At 46.1% G+C, this 8,128-nt stretch overlaps 1 pseudogene; it reads right to left on the bottom strand.

Annotated features, from left to right (window-relative positions):
* Positions 1-9: 9 nt before the first annotated feature.
* LOC116464981 (ATP-dependent RNA helicase DDX3X-like) lies at positions 10-8,092 on the bottom strand (annotated as a pseudogene).
* Between the last annotated feature and the right edge of the window lie 36 nt (positions 8,093-8,128).

Raw genomic sequence — 8,128 nt, 5'->3', positions numbered from 1 at the left:
TTTTCCTTTTGTTCTCCATTGCCTTTACCTATTTAGGAAAGTTTTAAGTTGTTAGCCAATTGGGTTTAGCTTAGACTGTGAGGTCCAACTCCAATCAATGGAAATAGGACACAGCAGTAAGGACCTAATGCGTAAGGGATAAATATTCCTGCCTTTCTTTGTTCACTGTGCTCTCATGGCAAGATTGCTGATGAGCAGTTCCCTTTCTGCAGAAAGTAAAATTGCCTTGCTGAGAAAACTTTTTGTCTGAATGTTGATTTTTCCTTGCAGCACCAAGGAACAAGCATTTTGCTTCTAACACCCATTTAGGAAAAGAAGCAAGAATAGAAGCTTCCTCTTAGTCTCCTTCCTTTCTGTATGACCCAGAGTGGAGGAGAAGACAGCGACCATCCTCCAAGTGTCTCCCTTCCCTGGTTTCTGGATCCTGGCACCATGTTAAATATGCCCCCCATGGTTGTAGGCATGGTCCTCCAAGCCATGGAACCGGATGAGCTAAGTGATGGGGCTAACCACGCTTACCCATGCAGCCTTAGCTTATCCGCCTTGTGTGATTTCCCTTTGACTTTCTAGAACTTGTGTGATTTGCCTGGCTCTCTGAAAAACGGATCTCTGAAGAGACTGTGTCACTTTTGGGCAAGGCTCCTTTAGTGGAGGCAATGTGCTAGATTGCCTGCTATTACAACCCATGCTAAAGCACTTACCCTTAAAAAAAATGGTTCCGGTTAACTTCTGAATTTAAAATTCCCTTACTAATTAAGTACTGTTTTAATCAGAGACAAAATAGGTGCCTTAAAAGAATGTAGGACCCGAATGGCCATTTTTCTACTGATGGGACAACATTGGGACTAAAATCTGGCTGTGGAAGACATCTTACTCCTAACTGCTAAAGGCAGAAACCTCCCATTTCCAGAAGAAGCATAGAGCCTGATTTTTAATCGTGTAAAAAGAAGCTGCAGTGTTACCATGAAAGAAAAAGGAAAAAAATGTGTCTCATGTAGAGGATTCCTATTTCCACTAGGTGGCGGTGTTAGCTTAGAAATACTGTGTGCTTGCCAGAGTAGCAAGTAACTTCACTGCAGGGGAATGGGGAAAACTATTTCTAGAGGCATTTTCCTGATCTTGCCTAACAGGATTTCTTTCCTAGGCTGTAAAAATCCCTGCACATTTCAATCAGAGAAGGAGTAAGACGCCATGGATAGAGAAAGAAGAAGAGTTTTGCAATGGAATAGTTGAGGGTTGTCTGCCAACACCCAGAACAGGCTATTGGAGGCTGGGTCTGGTCCAGAGGCCTTTGAATCATGCCAGTATGTCCTCTGGCCAGAAATTCTCAGTTACCTCAGAACTTTCCCCAGCCTCACGCGATGAAGAGAAACTAGTTCAAAACATGGCCAACATTCCCAGTACTCATGGGTATTGGGGGGGTTCTCCATGTTCTCACCAGCAAGCCTCACATCTGAGTCTTTAGTACGGCAGCCAACGCTAAGTGTATGTACTAGGCTGATGCATGCCTGTTCCTAAGGAAATACAGATGCTTACTCATGACTTTTTGGATGAATATATCTTTTTGGCTGTAGGCAGAGTACGCTCTACATTTGAGAATATCACACGGAAAGTAGTTTGGGTTTATCTATTTGATTTTATTTTAATATAGAGGCCAAGAGCACCTTGTGAATGATAGAACAGATTTTAGGCTCGCTCCCATACTTACCGCTCCAAGAAAGGCTGTACCTCAGTTTCCTGGCCAATGGATCAAAATGATATGGCTCCGATGACTGGAGGCACACCAGGGTCCTTAGTCTTGTGTCAATTTAGATAAAATGACACAGACACCCGTGGAGTCATTTTAAGGAGCAGAGAGTTTAATAGGCAAGAAAGAAGGAAGAAGAAAACAGCTTCCCCGTACAGAGACAGAAGGCAGGGGGATTCAAACAAAGAGAAAAACCCCAAGTGTGATAGAAAAGTGGCTGCTTATATGAGGAGGCTGGAGGAGGTGGTGTCTGATTTGGATAGGGTTCAGGGGATTGGTTTGACCAAGCATGTCATTCACGTAGCCCGAGAAAAAACTGGACCTCCCACCCTAGCCTTTTAATATGCAAATACAGGGCACCATGATATTTTACACATGTGTGGATATGTGGGGGCGGCCATGTTGCCAGGGACATGTGGAGGCCAGGGCAAGAAGAAGACTGCAGGAGTTGCCATGTTTGGGTGGGCCCAGTTTCTAATGGCCGGTATTTGCATATCAAAGCTTGCTGGGCCAGCTCTAAGAGCCAGGGCTTTCCTGCTAGACAAGAAACGTTTCTGGAGTTGCTCTAAAAGAAAAAAAAACTTCCCAAGGACCCCTTTTCTTATCTGCCTAAAATAATTTCTTAATAACTTTTTTTTTTAGACAGAGTCTCGTTCTGTCACCCAGGCTGGAGTGCAGTGGCGCGATCTCGGCTCTCTGCAACCTCCGCCTCCTGGGTTCACGTGATTCTCCTGCCTCAGCCTCCCAAGTAGCTGGGATTACAGATGCACACCACCACGCCTGGCTAATTTTTTCTGTATTTTTAGTAGAGACGGGGTTTCACTATGTTGGCCAGACTTGTCTCGAACTCCTGACCTCGTGATCCGCCTGCCTCAGCCTCCCAAAGTGCTGGGATTACAGGCATGAGCCACCACGCCCAGCTCTTAATAACTCTTATAACAAGAACTATAATTTCCTCCACATCCATCACTGTTGTAGAAGCCTCTATAGCTACCTCCACCACATCTACTGCTGCTGCCATGACCACCTCCACCACTGCAGCTGCTGCTTGTATGACTACTACTGAAGCCAGAACTGCTGGAACCAGTACTTTGTCAATAGTCTCTGGCACCAAATCCTCCACTGAATCTTTTAGATCATGCACGAATACCACCCTTATAGTGGTGTTTATAAGCTTTATTTTCCAACCAAGCAGGCACTTCTTGTTTAGTTTCTATAAGAATATCCAACAAATCCTTTGTAATATTCATATTTCTTTCATTAAAGAATGAGGTGGCAAGTCCCTGGATTCCCACACATCCTGTACAGCCAATACAAGGCACATATTCTTCAATATCACTTGGCAAATCAAAACTGAAGCATGTTTCACATTTGAAATGTCTGGTCTTCATGCTGCCACAGCTGTAGCCACTAGAATTGGGATTTTCCCCAAGCAAAACTGATGCAGGGCCTCCTTCTCAATCTCTCTGTGATTGGTCTCCATGAATACTAGTACAAGGATATACTTCATGGTATAAGAAATTCTCCAGAGAATCTGCTCCCTTTTTGGTCTCCACAAACACTAAAGTCAGTGAATCCTTCCCTGGTGCATTTAAGAGATCAAGCAGAAATGACCATTTATCTGGCTCTTCCACCCAAACTACTTCCTGTGTGATATTCTCAGAGGTAGAGCCTACTCTGCTTACAGCCAAAAAGATATATTCATCCAAAAAGTCACGAGCAAGCATCTGTATTGATGAATGCCCTTCAGTGGCATAGTATCTTGTTCAAGTATAAGATGTATCTGAGATCCAAATCCCATATCCAACATCCTATCAGCTTCATCCAACACTAAGTATTTGCAGAAGTCTAATTCAATCTTTCCTCTTTCCATCAAATCCACTAGACATCCTGGCATGGCTAATAACAAGTGGCATCCATGTTCTAAGACCTGAATTTGCTGACCAATATCAGCATCACCATAAACTACACAAGGATGAACTCTAGACTGGTATGAAAATTTTCTGGCTTCCTCATATCTGTACAGCCAATTCTCTTGCTGGGGCTAAAACCCAGGACATTGAGTATTGTTCATGGCATCCATACCTTCCATTTTCCTTCACAGCCTTCAAACCTTTTCCTGGACCATCTATATATGTCTGACTCAGTACGGGTAAAAGAAATGCTGCAGTTTTCCCAGACCTTGCTTGGGCACAAGCCATTAAGTCTGTTTTCTCCCCCTAATAATAGGAATGGCATGTTTTGCAGTGGAGTAGGATGAGTATAGTAAGTAAGCTCTGTAAGGTCCTCTGAGCTGGCCGCACCATGGTCAAGCCATCGTGACATTCCCCCGCCCTTGTGATAATGTACTTTGTGATATTCCCCATCCTTGTGAAGGTAGCTTGTAACATTCCTCCCCGCCCTTGTGATAATACACCCTCCCTGCCCTTGTTAATGTATTTGTAACATCCATCCCCTGCCTGCAAAAAATTGCTTCTGACTCCACCGCCTATCCCAAACCTATAAGAATAAATGATAATCCCACCACCCTTTGCTGACTCCTTTCTTGGATTCAGCCCACTTGCACCCAAGTGAATAAACAGCCTTGTTGCTCACACTAAGCCTGCTCAGGTTTTCTCTTATACGGACACACATAGTATTTGGTGCCGAAGACCCGGGACAGAGGAACTCCTTCAGGAGACTGGTCCCCTGTCCTCACGCTCCCTCTGTGAGGAGATCCACCTATGACCTCAGGTCATCAGACCAGCCAGCCCAAGGACCATCTCACCAATTTCAAATCAGTAAGCAGTTATTCGCACTCGGGTAAGCAGTGTTTTCGCTCTCTACCTAACCTCTATTGCCTCCCTTCAATCTCTCTCCTTTCAATTTCAGTTTCTCTCCCTTCCTGGTAGAGACAAAAAGGAGACACACTTTATCTGTGCATTCAAAAGCTCCGATGTTGGTCATGGACTTGGGAAGACAATCTTCCCTTGGTGTCTGATCACTGTGGGGACACCTGTCTTGATCATTCACCCACATTCCCTTGGTGGCAGGTCAACTGTGGGGATGCCTGCTTTGGCTGCTCACCCACATTACAGCCCAGAACTCAGTCAGGGATGCCTATTGGAAGCCTGTAGCTGCCACCTCCATTTCTCCATGTCTCTACCTTCCTCTTTAAACTTACCTTCTCCACTATGGGCGGCCTTCTGCCATCCATTCCTCCCTCTTCCCCCTTAGCCTGTGTTCTTAGAAACCTAAAACCCCTTCGACTAACACCTGACCTAAAACTAAACATCTTATTTTCTTCTGTAATACTGCTTGGCCCCAGTACAAACTCGACAATAGTTCCAAGTGGCCAGAGAATGGCACTTTTGATTTGTCTATCCTACAAGACCTAGATAATTTTTGTTGAAAAATGGGCAAATGGTCCGAGGTGCCTTATGTGCAGGCATTTTTTTACATTTCATTCCCTCCCTAGTCTCTGCTCCCAATGCCACTTGTCCCAGATTTTCCTTCTTTCTCTCCCATCCGCTCCTCTTGTCTCCACCCCAGACTCAGAGTCCTCTGAATCCTTCTTTTCCACTGACCCCTCTTACCTCTCTTCTCCCCCAGCCGCTCCTTGCCAGGCTGAATCAGGTCCCAATTCTTCCATAGCCTCCGCTCCCCTACCTTATAACCCTTCTATTACCTTCCCTCCTCACACCTGGTCTGGCTTACAGTTTCATTCCGTGACTAGCTCTCCCCGACCTGCCCAACAATTTCCTCTTAGAGAGGTGGCTGGAGCTGAAGGCATAGTCAGGGTACATGTGCCTTTTTCTCTATCATACCTTTCCCAAATCAGCCAGCATTTAGGCTCTTTCTCATCAGACCCCAACAAATATATACAGGAATTCCAATATCTAACTCAGTCCTTCAATTTAACCTGGAGTGACTTAAATGTCATCCTGACCTCTACCCTCTCCCCAGATAAATGAGAAAGAGTTTATTCTCTAGCCCAGTCCTATGCAGACACCTGCCGGCTTCATAAGCCAGGCCTCCAAGAGGGCACCAGGGCAGTTCCCCAAGAGGATCCCCGTTGGCAATACCACACAGACTCCCCAGGTATAGCTAGGTGAGATTACATGGTCTCCTGCCTAGTCTAGGGGCTCAAAAAGGCAGCATGCAAAGCTGTTAATTTTGACAAGCTAAAGGAAACTACCCAAGGTAAAGATGAAAACCCAGCGTGGTTCGTGGCCCACTTAGCAGCTACCCTTAGATGCTTTACAGCCTTAGACCCAGAGAGGCCAGAAGGCCACCTTATCCTTAACATGCATTTTATGACCCAATCCACTCCTGACATTAGAAAAAAACTCCAAAAGTTGGATTCTGGCCCTCAAACCCCACAATAGAATTTAATCAACCTCACCTTCAAGGTGTTCAATAACAGAGAAGAAGCCGCCAAGTGGCAGCGTATCTCTGAGTTATAGCTACTTGCCTCCACTGTAAGACAACTCACAACCACGTCTCCAGCATACAAAACCTTAAGAACATCCAAGTCACAGCTCCCAGGGGCTCCTTCAAAACCTCCCTGTGGACCTTGCTTCAAATGCCAAAAGCCTGGCCACTGAGCCTTGGAGGGCCGGCAGCCCGGGATTCCTCCTAAGCCAGGCCCTGTCTGTGCGGGCCCCCACTGGAAGTCAGACTGTCTGACTCACATCGCTGCCACTCCCAAAGCTCCTGGAGCTCAAACCCAATGTTCCTTGGCCGACTCCTTCCCAGATCTCCTCGGCTTAGGGGCTGAAGGTTGACACTGCCTGATCGCCTCAGAAGCCCCCTGGACCATCACGGGTGCCGAGCTTTGGGTAACTCTTACAGTGGATGGTAATTCCATATCCTGTTTAATTGACATGGGGGCTACCCCCTCCACTTACCTTCTTTTCAAGGGCCTGTTTCCCTTGCCCCTGTAACTGTTGTGGGTATTGACGGCCAGGCTTCTAGACCCCTTAAAACTCCCCAACTCTGGTGCCAACTTGGATAACATTCTTTTATGCACTCTTTTTTAGTCATCCCCACCTGCCCAGTTCCCTTATTAGGCCGAGACATTTTAACTAAATTATCTGCTTCCCTTGCTTCCCTGACTATTCCTGGACTACAGCCACACCTCATTGCTGCCCTTTTACCTGATTCAAGGCCTCCTTTGAATCCTCCTTTCATGTCTCCCTACCTAAATCCACAAGTATGGGATACCTCTACTCCCTCCTTGGTGACTGATCAGGTACCCCTTACCATCCCATTAAAACCTAATCACTCTTACCCTGCTCAATGCCAGTACCCCATCCCACAACAGTCTTTAAGAGGACTAAAGCCTGTTATCACTCACCTGTTACAGCATGGCTTTTTAAAACCTACAAATTCTCCTTACAACTCCCCTATCCTACCAGTCCAGAAACTGGACAAATCTTACAGGTTGGTTCAGGATCTTTGCCTTATTAACCAAATTGTCTTACCTGTCTGTACTGTGGTGCCAAACCCATACACTCTCCTATCCTCAATACCTCCCTCCACAACTCATTATTCCATCCTCGACCTCAAAGATGCTTTCTTCACTATTCTTTTGCACCCCTCATCCTAACCTCTTTTCGCTTTCACATGGACTGACCCTGACACCCACCAATCTCAGCAACTCACCTGGACTGTACTGCCACAAAGTTTCAGAGACAGCCCCCATTACTTTAGTCAAGCTCTTTCTCATGATCTACTTTCTTTCCGTCCATCTGTTTCTCACCTTATTCAATATATGGACGACCTTCTCCTCTGCAGCCCCTCTTATTTATTTATTTTTTGTTTGAGACGGAGTCTTGCTCTGTTGCCCAGGCTGGAGTGCAGTGGCAAGATCTCGGCTCACTGCAAGCTCCACCTCCCGAGTTCAGGCCATTCTTCTGCCTCAGCCTCCCAAGTAGCTGGGACTACAGGCACCCGCCACCACGCCTGGCTACTTTTTTTGTATTTTTAGTAGAGACAGGGTTTCACCATGTTAGCCAGGATGGTCTCAATCTCCTGACCTTGTGATCCGCCTGTCTCGGCCTCCCAAAGTGCTGGGATTACAGGCGTGAGCCACTGCGCCTGGCCTGCAGCCCCTCTTAAGAATCTTCCCCAAAAGATACCCTCCTCCTTCAACATATATTCTCAAAGGGGTGTCGTATATCCTCCTCTAAAGCCCAAATTTCTTCCCCATCCATTACCTATCTTGGCAGAGTCCATCAAAACACACATGCTCTCCCTGCTAACTGTGTACAGCTAATCTCCAAAAAACCCAACCCCTTCTACAAAGCAACAACTCCTTTCCTTCCTAGGCATGGTTGGATACTTTCGCCTTTGGATACCAGGTTTTGCCATCCTAACTAAACCACTATATAAACTCAC

The sequence above is a fragment of the Hylobates moloch genome, unplaced genomic scaffold (genome assembly GCF_009828535.3).
Source record: "Hylobates moloch isolate HMO894 unplaced genomic scaffold, HMol_V3 SCAFFOLD_2514, whole genome shotgun sequence".
NCBI lineage: Eukaryota > Metazoa > Chordata > Mammalia > Primates > Hylobatidae > Hylobates > Hylobates moloch.
This window is presented reverse-complemented; position numbering and strand designations above follow the sequence as displayed.